A 16,977-nucleotide genomic window follows, 5' to 3' on the forward strand; every position below is an offset into this window, starting at 1 on the left:
AATTGAATAACATGTCTATTTGCTTACTTGATCTACTTGCCTTGTATGCTTTTACTTGTGAATTACTTGCATTTTTATTAATTGTACTTTCTACTGGGATTGAGGAGGTTCGGAAGGCAGTGGCGATGGAATCGCATGAAGGATAGGTTGGTGAAGGCTGTGGGACAGCCGGTGTTTGGTTAGAGTAGAAATCCCTTAAGATAGATCACCCGGATTTGTTATGTTAAGGTTTATATTATGGTTATTTGTTTTAGAATTCTTTAAGTTTGAATCTTGTGATGGATATAAAGCTTAGGATTGCCTTTGGCATCCCGGGGTCTTATATCCTACATCACTGGGCACTATTACCATACTGAGAACCTCCGGTTCTCATACCATATCGTGGCTAGTTTCCTATGATATTATACACTTATCTTTTGATATATCTTATCTATTTCTTGTGCCTTAAGCTAGTAGCTTCGTTAGTACATTTTGCGCTTTTCAAATCTAAAATTTGAGCTATATCTTTCATCAGGCTTCTAGATTAAATTATTCTTCTCTATATTATACATATGAGCTTTAGAACTGTCGTAATCCCTGGTTAACCTTTGCTTTATGACGTGAGTTAAAGCTTAGGCTAATTAGGGTGTTACTGATGGGTTGGAAACGGAATTCCAACACCTAAAACTCACCGGCAAGTGGACCGGGTCGCATTAAGTAGTAATAACTCACTTAGAGTGAGGTCGATCCCACGGGGATTGATGGATCAAGCAACTTTATTGGGTGATTAGTTTAGTCAAGCTAACATGGATGATTTGAGTGAAAATGGAAGCAACAGGAAGTAAATTGCAAGAATTAAAATTGCAGAAGCTAAATTGGACAAAAACTTAAAGAGCAAGAAATGTAAATTGCAGAAACTTAAATGACAAGAAATGTAAATTACAGTGAATGTAAAGGGGAGTGGATGCTGGAAATAAAAGAAAGCAATAGATCAAGCAACTGGAAATTTAAATTGCAGGAAGAATAAATTGGGAGCAATGTAAACAGAGAAGCAAAATTGCAGTGAATAAGAACTTAGAGCAATTACAGGAATTGTAAATTGCAGGAAAATAAATCAAGATCACGGCAAGCTCATATGAAAAATGCAGAAAGTGAATTAGCAAGGAGGCAGAGAATTTAAATTGCTTTGAAAGCAAAGTCAGCTCAAAGTGCAGAAAAAGAAATTGCAAAAGGGAAGGAAAGTGAAAACAGCAAATGTAAATTTGAATTATGCAAAAGGAGGACAAAGATGATTTCAGAGTAAGAATTGAAACAGAATTTCTTCAATTCTCAATCCAAAATTCAAAACAGAACAAAAAACTAAACTCAAATCCAATTCTTAGAACAATTGAGAAGAGAGGTAAAGGATGATTCTCAAACTTAGAATCAATAAAGCTCTTCAATATCAATTCAAGTTTCAAGAACAGAAATTAAGGAGTTGCAGAAGAAAAGATAATGCTGAAAGTAAAAAAACTCAGATCTCAATTTCCAATTCCCTCTAGTGCTCTTTAGTAGAGCCAGCCTTTTTAACAAAGATGAAAATGATGCCTTATATAGGCTTTAAAATGAAAAATAAAAATGAAATTCTAAACAAACTACAATTAAAAATAAATTCCTAAGCTAATTGATCCTTTTGCCTTTGAGTGATGATAATGGGCTTAGCTTGCTTTGGATTTGAGGAAGAGTGGATCTGGATGGCCTTGGTTCAATTGGTGAAGAATTGAATTTAAAATGGAATTTTAATTGAATTTTAGCCCATGGGTGTTGCTCCCAGGACAAGGCTCGGTTCATGGGGAGAGCTGAGCTTTGGTGCTTGTTTCCTGGGCCCTTTTGGTGTGTGAAAAGGCTTGGCAAGACAAGGGAGAGCGCTCGGTTCATGGCATGAGCGCAGCTTCCTCTTCTTTTAATGAGGTCCCAGCTTCGAACCTTGGTGGAAGCCTTTGGGAACCAATTCCTTGCATTTTCATGAGGAGAGAGCACGACAAAGCTCTTACCAAGAGCTCTAAGCTCTCAAAGTGAGCGCTACTTCCTTGGTTTCCTTGTGTCTCCCCCTTCGAATCTTGGTGGTTGCACTTTGGTTTATTTTTGCTTGTTTTTTGTCCTTAAAGATGCCTTTCACTTGTACCACAATTTTATGCCAAATATGGATTGCCATATATTGTTGGAAAGCTCTGAATGTCAGCTCTCCAACACAACTAGAATCACATCAATCGAACATCTGTAGCTCAAGTTATAGCTCTTTGAAGGAGGCATGGTCATGTTGTGAGCGCCCAAGTTTTAACTTAGCGAAAATTTTGCTTCCAAGCTCAATTTTTTTCACGATAAAGCTAGGCTCTTGGCATGAACCGAGCTTTGAGTGCTGATTGCCAATCTCCTTTAATTTGGTCATGGGCCACGCTTTTAAAAGCGTGACCTAAGGCTCCAAAGTGTGCTCCAACTCTAAAGTGTGCCCCAAAACTCTCTTTTTCTCCTTTTTAGCTTATTTTGTGCTTTTTGCTTCTTTTTCTTCTTATTTCCTACAAGATTTACAAAATTAAAAGATCAAAAAAATATAACATTTAAGCACAAAAGCATTTAATATTTAAGCACAAATCATCAATTTCTTGTATGAAAAAGCATAGAAAAACATGACATGGTGACGTGTCATCAGTTACACAAAGGGAAGAGGAGAAGAGGGAGATGGTGCCGGTGGGTATCCTTGCAACTGTTACTGTCGTTATCGCACGAGAGAAAGAGAGCTTGCATTCAAGAGAGAAATGGAGAAGCTGTCTGCACTGCTGCCTCCATCGTGACCGATCCGCCGCTGCTACTGCTAGGAGAGTGAAGAGTCATCGGAAATCCTGCTGCTGTTGTCTTGCGTTCGTTATTAAAGCGACATCGAGGTGGGGGGTTTAACTTAAATGACTTTAATTTTAGAATGGCCATAAATTTTATTGAATGAATGCAAATAGGTTTAATTTTTATGATTAATTGATTGGTTATATGGATATTAAATTGTGCCTGGAAATGTGATTGAGCTTGTGGTTTTTGTGAAATTGATTCTTTGCGTGTGAATTACGAATTGTTGATGAGTGGTTGAATGCTGAATCTTGATGGATTATATTAGTTGATTACTGTTGGGCTGGTTATTAAATATGTTGGGATGGTGGTAGAATTGCTTGGTGATTGTTTTGAAATTGATTTTGAGAAATATTGAAACTTGAACTTGAAATGCTAAACTTTATGTTGAAAATCAGAGCTTTGAAATGAAACGGCAACTTTGAAAGTGCACCAGCAACTTAATAGAGATTGGAATAGTATGAGACTAAAAGCTAAGCGAACTACTACAAGTATAGTTATTAATATTCAATTTTGATGGTTTCGTATTAACTAGAGAATTAGTTATGATTTTTCAAAGTTGAAATGTAAAATCTGATTTTCTGCATTACTTTCAAACGGAGTTAGAAACTTTGAAAAGCTATAGCTAATTATGTAATGATCGGAATTGTATGAGACCAAATCTAAGTTAAACTTGGGAATATAAGGAACTAAACTGGAAAATTTGAGACCTTTTTGTTAAATACACAATTTATGGCGAATTTTTAAAGTTAGGTTGTTAACTCTGTCCTGCAGCAGAAAAGGTCAAACAGGGCAGCAACTTGTTTGTCTTGCTGCGACTTCTACGAGCTGAATTTTGGAGCGAAACCAATAACAAAATTTTATTAACTTGGTTTATTTCTCTAAAATTTTAGAATTTTAAGAGTTAAGTATTGGTAGTTGTGAATTTTTGAATTTGGTGGTCAAAGCTGGAAAGAAACAGATTTTAGCAAGCTATGCATCAACTTCCAATGCTTGTAACTCTTAGAATTGAATAGCAATTGGGTTGCAACCAAGACACGCTTGTTTTTGGATGATCTAGGAGTTCTCAAACCAAAATTTAGCTTCATTGGAGTTTTGTAATAAAAGTTATTCAAATTGAAAGGTACAAAGCTTGTTGGTTTCTAAAACAAATTTTGACTCATTTTTACTTAACTTCTAGGTTATGTAACTTCTTCATTAAAAATGGTATTAACCCAGAACCAATTGCGAAAGAAACCTGGATGAGTGAAGTTGAACTATATTAATTTTTAAGGTCGTTAGATTTAACCTGGATTTTATATGGAATTTTGAATATTGTACGCTGTTGCTGTTTTCTGTTTTAAAGACTGCAGAGCAGTCATATTTTTTGATGAACGGAAAATTGATGGTATAGAATTCACAAATGAAATCTTGTTGCAAGTATAGTTTCTAAATCAAGCAATAATCCTTTCATACAAAAATTTGTTTGTCACAAGTACAAACCCCTAAAATCTATAAACCGAAGTATTTAAACCTCGGGTCGTTCTCCCTAGGAATTGCAATAAAGTGTCCTTATTATTGGTTATGAGTTATGTTTGGGGTTTTGATAAGAGACATGAAAGATAATTGGCAAGGAAGTAAACTAATAGCTACAAAGGTCTTGGCAAGGTTTGGTGGTCAAGGATCTCTATCCCTATCACTAACCACAACATGAGAATTGGCAAGGATCAATCCCATTAAATCATCCTCTAACTAGTAGTAGATGAAAGTCAAATGATCTATATCAATCCAAGTCCATAAGTCCTAGCTCTCCACCAACTCAATTAGTGAGACCTAGAGTTAATAGCTCCCAATCATCAATTACTTGGACATTAGTAACTCAAGAGTTCCTAAGTTACCTTCCCAAGCCAAGAGCATAAAATTCTACTCTAATATCCTTCCAAGTATTTCATCAAAAACTTGGAAGGCACAAAAGGAAAGCAAAGTTCAATTGCAAGAGAAGTAAATCTACACTACTCAAATGCAAGGAATTGAACAACAAAAAAACAATTCAACAATAAAGGAACATGAATTATAAATTGCATTAAAAGAGAAATAGAAGAACAAAAGTGCATCAACATAAAAGTAAAGAATTACAAGAATTAAATGCAAAACTAGAAAGAGGAAAGGTAGAAGAAGAAGAATTACAAAAGGAAAAGTGAATCAAAGCATGAAATTAACCTAGATCTAAGAGATTCTAATTTAGATCTAACCTAATCCTAATCCTAGAGAGAAGTGAGAGCTTCTCTCTAAGACTAACTTTCCCTCCCAAAAACTAGACTAAACTAAACTAATGATGACTAGACATGTGATTCCCCTTCAGTCCTTGGGTTAAATAGCATCAGAGATAAGTTAGATTTGGGCTTGAGAAGCCCAGAAATCGCCCCCAGCGGATTCACTTTAAGTGGGTCACGTGCGAACATCGACACGTATGCGCACGTCACGCGTATGCATCGCTTGACAATTTTCCATCCACACGTACGCGGCCTTGCGACCTTGTCATTTCACACGTGTGCATCTGCTGCGTGTGCGCGTGGAGTGAATTTCTCCCTATCCTTGATTTTCCATGACTGCTCCACTTTGCATGCTTTCCTCTCCATTCCTTTGATCCATTCCTAGTCTTTTCAACCTGAAATCACTAATACACATATCAAGGTATCTAGTGGAATCAAAGGTGAATTAAAATTGCCAATAAAGGGCCTAAAAAGCATGTTTTCACACTTAAGCACAAATTAGGAGACAATCATGAAACCATGCTATTTCATTGAATAAATGTGGGTAAAAAGTCATAAAATCCCCTAAATCAAGCACAAGATAAACCCTACAAATGGTGTTTATCAGTTTTCCTTCTATTCCTGAGTCTAGGGTGATCAGAAAATTATGGTTTTTCGTTTATTAAAAAGTTTAATCCGAGATGGTCACCTGGACATAAAGTTTGTGCAATTTCGAGTTCATTTGTTATATTAAAAACATAATTGAAATTAGACTGCCGAAATTGTTTGTGGTAATAACCTTGGATATGGGACTCAAGAATGGATTTTTATACTATTATTAGATATTTTTGAAAATGTATTATTTTGATAATTCTAGTGAAAAGGTTTATGAGTTGTTGAGGTTGAGGGAACCCGTAGGGTGGCTAAGTCCTATTTTCAAAGGAGATTATGCCCAAATTTTTATAAAAATATAAGGACTTAATCAAAACGAATATTTAGAACTTGTTTAATGATGATAACTTAAAAAATTCTTTTGGGAAAAGACAATCAGTTTATGAAATTATTTGCAAGGACGTGGGTTTTGTCCCGCTTGCATATTTATGATTATAAAAGAGAATAAAAAGCAGAGGACCTGTTGAAAGGTCATTTGTTGCTTGAGGTAACCCAAGAGATGTGTTTATTCATTTGTTGCGTTAAGGCAACTCCAGATATACTTGTATGATCATCTGCTGCATTGAGGAAGTCAGATAGATGGTGGTGCGACCACTGAGAACACTTTCCTGTGGTACAGATCCACATTTTAATTCTGTAAGGCAGAGGGGTTATTTCCTGCTATAGAAGTACCATGACCACCTGTTCCATTTCTGTAGTGGCAGAGGGGTTATTTCCTGTATACAGAAAGTGTGTCGGCATATATCCCTGCAGTGGCAGATGTGTTATTTCCTACGTGCATTGGACCCTGTGGTGCAGAGTGATGAATGGGTTCTTGATGGTATAGAATTTCACAAATGAATTCTCGTTGCAAGTATAGTTTCTAAACCAACAAAGAATCTTTTCATATAAAAATTTGTTTGTCACAAGTAACAAACCCCTAAAATTAATAACCGAAGTAATCAAACCTCGGGTCGTTCTCCCTAGGCATTGCAATAAAGTGTTCTTGTTATTGGTTATGAAGTATATTTTGGGATTTTTGAGATAATAGACAAGAAATATAAATGACAAAGGAAATAAACTAACAACTAACGAAGCTCTTGGCAAGGTATGAGAACTAGAAGTCCTATCCTCATTATCCTCCTCAATTGTGACAACAATTGTCCATTGCTCCCACTTAGTTAACTTCTAACTATGAAGGAAAGTCAAGTGGATGAATTAACTTGATTCCACAAGTCCTAGCCAAATCATGATGAAAGACTAGCTTTAGTGGCATTCAAGTCAATTAGCAACTTCAAATTATCAATCAACAAAAGAATTAGATAACTCAAGAGTCACTAATTACTCTACCTAGGCCAAGAGGAACGAAATCTAACTCATGGCTAAAAGAAGCATTTCATCAAACACATAGAAGACAATAAAGGTAAACACATGAATTGCAAGAATTAAAGAGAGATCTAACTACAAAGGCAATAGATCCATAATAGAAAATGAAAGCAACATGAAAAGACATGAAAATCATAAATTGCATTGAAAGAGAAATAGAGATCTACATAAAAATTCATAAAGCAAAAGGAAAATTGAAGCAAGAGTAGAAGTAGATCTAGATCTAAGAAATTAACCTAAACGTAATCCTAATTTTAGAGAGAAGAGGGAGCTTCTCTCTCTAGAAACTAACTTTCCCTCCAAAATTAAACTAAACTAAAACTAATGTGTCTAGATTGTTGATCCCCCTTCAATCGTTGGGTTAAATAGCATCAGAGGTGAGTTGGATTTCTGCCTGGAAATCCCAGAAATCGCCCCTAGCAGATTCACTTGAAGTGGGTCACGTGCGAGCACCGACGCGTACGCGTCATGTACGCATACGCGTCGCCATGCGACTCCACAATCCACGCGTGTGCGTCTGTTGCGCGTGCGCATTGATCTCAGCATCCCAAATCCTTGTTTCTTCATGAGTTCTCCACTTGCATGCTTTTCCTCTCCATCCGTTTGATCCATTCCTAGCCTTTCCAATCTGAATTCACTAACAAACATATCAAGGCATCTAGTGGAATCAAAGGTGAATCAAAATTAGCAATTAAGGGCCTAAAAACATGTTTTCACACTTAAGCACAAATTAGGAGACAGTCATGGAACCATGCTATTCTAGTGGATAAATGTGGGAAAAGGGTGATAAAATCCCCTAAATTTAGCATAGAATACACCACCAAATAGCGGTGCATCACAGAGGGGTTATCTCCTGTACATAGGGATATAGCCAACAGGAAAGCCATATCCAGCTAGTAATGCTGGGTTATGTCGGGAGTGGGTAGAAACCAACAGATGAGCTCATTACCTACACTAGGACTATACATGCATCATTCTTATTTGCGCATTATTTCTCTGTGATATTTCACGTGCTTTTATTTTGTTCCTTGTTTTGCCTGTTTGTGTTCTACTTGTCTGTTTTTTAATTGCACTTAGGGTTAGGTATTATATGAAAAGTCATACTGGTTCAGCATAGACTTAATGAACCTATGCTTGGGACGGGCTGACTATTCATACCGAGATTTACATAAGCTAATATCCATTATTTTTCAACGTAATTTCAAGAGTTTTATAAAATTAATGAAAATGAATATTGTTAAACTAAATTAACTATTTGCGATTTATTCTTTACTTTTAGGTCATTCTCGACCTCTATTGAGAACATGTGGTTTGGTTCTCACCCCCAAAATTTTCACCCTTTCAGTGACACAGGTTTGAAGACCAATATGAAGCTGCGAGCAATTAGTAGGTTTCCTTTATGAATTTAATTGCTTTCGTAGAGTCCCCTCGCTATTGTCCCTTGAGATTTTATTTTACATAGAGGGGTAGGTTTGGTATATTATATTTGAGTTTCATTTGGTTTCTTCTGTATAAAAATTATTAATAATAATATTAATGTGATTATTATTTGTTGAAAATCTTTCAAACATGACTTTAATGAATAAAAACAAAATTTTCTGGCATTTTCTCAAAACTGAAACGCGATCTCGATACAAAGGCTCGATAATTAAGTAGTTAATACTAGAAAAGGTTACGTAATGTTCTTTCTAGTAGAAATACGCTGACTTAAGCAAGGTATTTTGCTGGTTGGGACGTTACATTCAGGACTCGATATGGTCACTATGAGTATATGGTTATGTCGTTTGGACTAACTAATGCTCCCGCGATTTTTATGGATTACATGAATCCTATTTTTCGTCCGTTAATGCGTGACATTTTGTCGGTCTAGAATTTTACCAATAAATTTTGTCGTTAGTATAGTCTAAACCAATAAGCTACCTCGCATCAAACTTAGAAAATATGTTACCACAATTCAAAATCAATAATCGGGAGTAGAATCCCGGGTCATTCTCCCTAGGAGTTACTATAAGATGCACATCATTGGTTAGGAGTTCTCTTGGTATTTTAGGATTGAATACAAGAAAAGTAAATGAACTTGAATTAAAACAATGAACAACTAACAATAGACTAAGGAACACAAGAATTTGAACAAAACAAGGGTGAATGACAATCAATCAATATAAAATCCTTGGGTAGGGCTGAGAATTGGAATTCCTATCAGCATTGCCTCCATCAATTGTGACATTAATTGGCTATTGCTCTACTTAGTTAACCTCTAACTATGAAAGAAAGTAAAGTGGAGATAATCAATTTGAGTCTACAAGTCCTAGTCAAATCCTAAGGAAAGACTAGTGATAAACCCATATTCTATGATATATTTTGTGCTCAATTTAAGTGATTTATTCAATCCTTCACTCACTTATTCATGTTAATTGCATGGTTTTACTTTCCCTTCCTTATTATATGATGTATGTGAAAAACATGTTTCCTATGCTTTAAAAGTAATTATTTTAATTACCCTTTTATTACCATTCGATGCCGTGATTTGTGTGTTGAGTAGTTTCAGATCTTCTAAGGTAGGAATGACTTAAAGGATGGAAAAGAAACATACAAAAATGGAAGGAAAGCACAAAATAGAGTTTTTGAAGAAGCTGGCAGCGACGCGAACGCGTGAATGACGCGATCGCGCGCCACGAGCAAAACGCAGATGACGCGGGCGCTTGACCGAAGCGAACGCGTGACAAGGAAAACTCCAAATGACGCTGACCACGTGACCCACTAACCTTGTTTTCATTCCTAACCAACCTAACTTTAACAACATCTCTTCTTGGTTTTTCACTATTCTTTTTAACCTTCTAACCAAGGCATGACTGTAATTTTTCCTAATTAACATGGATTTTATTTATCTCACATTTTGAATTGTGAATTTTTCTCAGATTTTTAATTCCAAACCAATCCAAAACGCACAATTATTCAACTCATTTCATTATTCTACTGCTCCTTTGCCACTATGTGCTTATATTGTTATTTGCTTACTTGTTTTCCTATTTTTATTATATCCAAAATTTCTGTTTTTTAGGATGTCTGACACCCAAAGAAAATGAAAAGGAAAGGCAACTACTGGAAAACAGAAAAGAGGAAAATCCTATATGTCCATCCTGGACATCATGCACGATGACTCCTAGCGGGAGAAACACTTTACCCCGCAGGAGAAGGCTGACCAGCTACTCCCTGCTAATGACCCCATCAAGTTTGCAAACAGATATTGCGAGTTAAAGTATCCGGTGTTTGCAACCTCCAAGAACCTGTACCTGGAGCGGACTCTGAAAATTCCGGAAGAACTCCAGCAATACACCGCCGATCAAATTAAACAAAGAGGCTGGTTCTTCCTAGAGAGAAACCTGACAGAGGTCAATGCTTCTTGGGTAAGAGAGTTTTACTGCAATTACTTCAAAACTTCCCTAGATGCAGTGAACTTAAGAGGGAAGCAGATACTGGTCACTGAAGAGGCCATTGAGGATATTCTGCAGCTTCAGCCTAAATCCGATCAGCTTGATGGTTACCAAAAGGGTGAGGAGGATATGTGCTTCATAAAGTTTGATTGGGATACGGTTAAGGCAAGGATAGCCCTTGACCCGACTGTCCCCTGGGTCATGGGTCAGAACACCACCATGCCTAAGGGAATCAAGCGAATATACTTAAATGATGAGGCTCGGCTCTGGCACCAGATCCTGAGTAACTTTGTTATGCCGAGTACTCACGAGATTGAGCTACCTGCCACTACGATCACCCTCCTATGGTGTGTGATGGAGGGTAAGGACCTGTACCTGCCACGATTTATCCAGTACTACATAGCCAGGGTCCACGTCCGAGGCACTCTCCCCTTCCCATATCTGATTACCCAGCTCGGCCGTCGAGCTGACATGCCTTGGGAGGATGCTGATGAGAAGCCACCTGCTGCAGAATGCAAGAAGATTATCCCTCATAGCAGGAACTTTTTGGCTTTGGGCTGCAGACCTCCATTCCTCACTGCTACTGATGAGACAGCCCCACCTTCCACCGGACCTTCTTCATCTACAGCTACCCCAGCTACCACCACTGCACCAACACCTGCCTTAGAGCCAGTTTATCACCTCGTGCACCACCTATTTCAGCAGCTAGACCAGATGGAGCGCCGCAACCGGCACCGATATGAGAGATCTGAGCATCGTAGCAAGCGACACTATGAGCACCTAAAGCTGATGATCCGTTCTGGAGGCGACATCTCCTCCGAGCCTGACACACCATTAGAGCCATCAGAGGAGGAGGCGGATGATCATGAGGCAGAGACCCATCCACAGAGAGAGGCTAAACAGGCAGGCCCAGAGCAGGCTGCATCACAGTAGGAGGAGCCGCATCAGATTCAGGCTGCAGACCAGAGGTTCCTATTTAGTTAGCACCTCCTCTGCAGTAGACAGACCCTCAGACCACCACTACAGAGACTCCAGCCACACATCCTTCCAGTGATGACACTCCTTCACACCCTGCTTGAGTGAGCATCGAGGACGATGCTTTCTTTTAAGTGTGGGGAGGTCGTCATCTCTGGTGTATTTTTCTTGTTATTTTTCTGTATTTTGATCTTTATTTATATTTCTCAGTACTTACACATTACTCTTTTCATGTATTTCTACTCTATTTCTGCATGTTGCACTTTAGTTTATATTTTAGCCAGTTAGCTTAGTTGCAATTCTAACTTATTAGTTATAGAATATGTGGATTAATTAGTATAGTTTACCCTTTTAGTATATGATAGTTTGGTTTAAATTGAAAATAAAAAGGAAGTAAACTAGAGACTTTAACATAAACAATCCACATACCTTCTATATATAGCATTACATGTTAGTTAGTTAACAACATTTCATCAAGGAGAAACACTAAAACTTTAAAGCCACCCTAAGATTTACATTGAGAATAATGGGAACTCTTAATTTTTACTTGCATGACATACATAACTGATATATGATTTTTGAGCTAGAGAACACACAGCCTGTAAGTTTTGAGCTTAATTGTATGGTTACATTCAAACCATAATATTTTATTCCTGTGTGTTTCGTCCTTCTTTTTTATTCTGGTGTTCTTTACTTTGTTTTAATCTATATGTCCTATTATAGAATATAGATACATACTAAGAAAGTGATTGAGGCCATTGTTTAATTCTAGCTCACTTATCCCAAATTAGCCTACCTTTTACATCACCCTTGTTAGCCCCCTTGAGCCTTTAAAACCCCTCCTGTTCTATAAACCACATTACTAGCCTTAAGCAAAGAAACAAAATAAAAATCCCAAGTTGAATCCTTGGTTAGCTTAAGATAGAAATTGTGTAATTGTTTAAGTGTGGGAACCTTATGGGAACATGGATGATAGAAACAAAGGTAGAAAGTTAAAAAGAATAAAAATATTTCAAGATAAAATTTTGGGAAGCAAGCTCATGTGAAATCAAAGCAATTAAATTACCATGTGCATTAAAAAAAAGTATATATTTTATTTCAGTACCCAAATAAGGGGATACAAAAGAATTCCCCAATTGCAAAAAAAAAAAAAAAGAGCAATGCACATGGGATAAAAATTAAAATTAAGGCATGAGCATGTAACATAAAAAGTGGGAAAAATTAGGTAAATAGGTAAAGAAACCTTTGAATTACAAAATATGTGTTAGGTGAGATCTTAGACTAATCAAGGATTCACTTATTAGCTCACTTAGCCTTATACATATACTCTTACATTTACCTTGGCCCCATTACAACCTTGGAAAAGACCTCATGATTTTTGTATGCCTATATTCTATAATTGTTGATTAGTTAGATGAAGAATAAAGTTATAGAAAGTAAGGATAAAAAGAAGAATAGAGTGATTAACCCAATAAACACTGAGTGACTAGAGAGTAAACACAAAATCCAGTGAGGGTTCAATAGCTTATGAACATATATCTCTGCTTAAATTGTTAATTGTCTTGCAAGTTTATAAAATATTTCTCTTTGCCATCTCAATTGTAAAGGTTATTTATCATTATCTAAGGTTTGGCTATGCATATATGATTCCTTGAGAATGTGAATTAATTTAACTACATGTAAGTTTTATATACAAGTGAATAACAATTAGAATTGCATGATTCATTTAGGTAGTTACATTTAGAATAGATTGCATTACATGAGATTCCACCACTTCAACCTTACCTTACTCTTTATCTTGGATTTAGCATGAGGACATGCTATTGTTTAAGTGTGGGGAGGTTGATAAACCCATATTTTATGATATATTTTATGCTCAATTTATGTGATTTATTCAATCCTTCACTCACTTATTCATGTTAATTGCATGGTTTTACTTTTCCTTCCTTATTATATGATGTATGTGAAAAACATGTTTCCTATGCTTTAAAAATAATTATTTTAATTACCCTTTTATTACCATTTGATGCCGTGATTTGTGTATTGAGTAGTTTCAGATCTTCTAAGGCAGGAATGACTTAAAGGATGGAAAGGAAACATACAAAAATGGAAGAAAAGCACAAAATGAAGTTTTTGAAGAAGCAGGCAGCGACGCGAACGCGAGAATGACGCGATCGCGCGCCACGAGCAAAACGCAGATGACGCGGGCGCTTGACCGAAGTGAACGCGTGACAAGGAAAACTCCAAATGATGCGACCGCGTGACCCACGCGAACGCGTGACAGAGGCCACGCACCAGAAATTACAGAAAATGCTCCCAGCGATTTCTGAAGCCCTTTTTGGCCCAGATCCAAGTCCAGAAAGCACAGATTAGAGGTTATGAAGTGGGGGAATGCATCCATTCAAGGAGAGCCTTCAATTATTTACTTTTCATGATTTAGATGTAGTTTTTAGAGAGAGGTTCTCTCCTCTCTCTCTTAGGATTAGGATTTAGGATTTTTTCTCGCTTTCATGATTATCCCTTTTTATCAGGTTCAATTTTCCTTTTTATTATCTTCTCAATTTAATTTATGAACTTTTCTATGTCACAGATAATTCTCTTAATTAATGTTATTTGAGGTATTTCAGTTTATGATTGCTCTCTTTTGTTTATGTTACTGTTAGTTTCAATCTGAAGATATTTTTATTCGAGTAGATTTACTTTTCCCCTTTTGGTCTTGCTTAAGATATCAGTAACTCAGGAGTTATCAAACTCAACGTGATCGATAATTGTTATCTTTGCTAATTGAATTGAACTTCAATAATTCCAGTCCTTTCTTAGGAATTGACTAGAACCCGAAGATCAGACTAATTAATTGATGCGGGAAAAAATTGGTGAATTAAAAATTATTAGAATATATGCATTGCAAGTATAGTTCTTAACTCGCCTGAAATCCACCGCTCAATTTAGAAAGGTGTCACAGAAAATTGAAATTTAAAATACTGGGAGTATAAATCCAGGTCGTCTCCCAATGAGTTGCAGGAAAGGGTGCTATTTTATTAATCAGATGTTTTTGAAAAGGGTTTAGTTGAGTAAACATGAAATTAAATTGATGAAATTGAATAATGTAAATAAAAGCCTTGACTGGGAGTTGATTAAATGGAAGCCCTATTCTTGATGGAACATTCTTAAGATTAGCTGACAATTGAGAGTTATTTCGTTTAGTTATCCTTTACTAAGTAAGGGAAGGTAAAACAAGTTGGAGTGCTGTTCTATTCACAAGTCCCAATCCACTCTGGGGAGGATTGGTGTCAGGAATTAGAGAGCAATCCAACAATAACCCAATTACAACCTTTCTCTTGAACCTTCCAACTCAAGGGTTCCTTTCAATCAACTCCCCATCAAGTTAGGGAACTATTCACTCATTGTAAAGGTAAAATTCATAGCATATGAAAAGGAATTAAAGAAAGATATTGTAAATAAAAATTAAAAATAAAAGTGATCCTTGTATTAAATAATCCTAAAAATATTCCAATGGTAAAATTAAACAAAGCAAGGAACATGGAAGAGTAAGCCAAGTAAAGAAAACGAACTAGAATGACAAAGTCTTGATGAGGTAATAACTCTTCTCAATATCCCAATGCAAAAAGCTAGAGGAACTAAAAATCCTAAGAACTATGAATGTGTAGAGAGAAAACCTAGAGGAGGAGTAAAACTAGATATAAAAACTAAACCTGTGTAGAATGTATGTTGTTCTTGGTTTCTGAATGTTCTCTGGCTCTAGTCTGCTGTTCCGGGCCAAAAACTGGGTCAAAATAGGGTCCGAAATTGCCCCCAGCAAATCTGCAAATTATGCAGATCGCGCACGTCACGTGATCGCGTCACTCATGTGGACGCGTCATTCGCGTTTCTGCTTTGCCACCCGGACGCGTCGTCCATGCCTCCGTGTCGCTCGTGCTTTTCCATTCCGCGCGGTCACATCGTCCATGCGGCCACGTCACTGCAATTTGATCTTCTCCGCGCGGTCGCATCGTCCATGCGACCGCGTCGCTTCTCGCTGGTCATCTCCTCAATTTCTTGTGTTCCTTCCATTTTTGCTAGCTTCCTTTCCAATCTCCAACTCATTCTTGCCCTATAAAGCCAGAAATGCTTAACACACAGATCACGGCATCGAATGGAATAAAGGAGAAGTAAAATGTATAATTAAAAGTCTCTAGGAAGCAGTTTTCACTCATGTAATAATTTCAGGAAGGAAATATAAATGCATGCTACATTAATGAATAAGTGGGTCAGGATCATGATAAAACCACACAATTAAACACAATATAAACCATAAAATAGTGGTTTATCAACCTCCTCACACTTAAACATTAGCATGTCCTCATGCTTAATTGAAGGAGATGAAGTAAATAAGTATGAACATGCAGAAACTCATGCAATGCAATGCAATCCTATATATATATATATGAATGCAACTATATGATTCTTGTCCACTTGATCAAAAGTAAATAAGTTCTTCAAAACAATTATAATTTAAATTCCACTAATTTAATTCTTATAAAGTAAGAGCAGATAAAAATGCAAGAGGATAGCTCATGAAAGCAGGGAACATAGAAATTCAAGCATGGAACCCTCACTGATGGTGTATGTACACTCTAGTCTCTCTAGTGTATAGGGTAATCACTCTATCCTTCTATAATCATGCTTTCTAATTTTTGTTCTTTTCCTAACCAATCAACAACATTTACAATACCAATGTAAGCATCATGCAATCTTTTCAAGGTTATAATGGGGCCAAGGTAAGGGTAAGGATTCATATATGGCTAGTAAGCTTATAAATTGAATCTTTAATTAACCTAAGCTTTAACATAACCTATATATACTCTATATAACTTAGAATTCACACCTAGCTACCCAGAATTTCCTTTTACGTTCCACACTCATGTATCAACTTTTTATTCTAATTTTATCATATGTGCATTGATTTTTTTGAATTCTTAATTCAGCATTGGGGTAATTTTGTCCCCTTATTCATTGATCGATATTTTTTTTTAACCTATAAACATAAAAATAAACATAGCTTATCAATGCACATAGATTTTTGATTCTTATAGTTTCACATGAGTAGGTATCCAAATTCCCATTAAATTATCATGACACATTCCCTTAATAACTTTTGTTCCCACAATTTCCCATACTTAACTAGCACACACAATTCTATCTTAAGCTAACCAAAGATTCAATTTGGGATATACAATTATTTTTCCGCTTAAGGCTAGTAATGTGGTGAAATATAGAACAAATGGGATTTAAAGGCTCAAAGTGGTTAACAAAGGTAATTAAAAGGGTAGGCTTAATTTGGATAAGTAAGCTAAACAAATAATGGCCTCAATCATATGCAAGCATATAAATATAATAAACATTGGATATGTAAGATAAACAAAATATAGATTACAATCATAGAG

This window comes from Arachis ipaensis, chromosome B07 (assembly GCF_000816755.2).
Source record: "Arachis ipaensis cultivar K30076 chromosome B07, Araip1.1, whole genome shotgun sequence".
Classification (NCBI taxonomy): domain Eukaryota; kingdom Viridiplantae; phylum Streptophyta; class Magnoliopsida; order Fabales; family Fabaceae; genus Arachis; species Arachis ipaensis.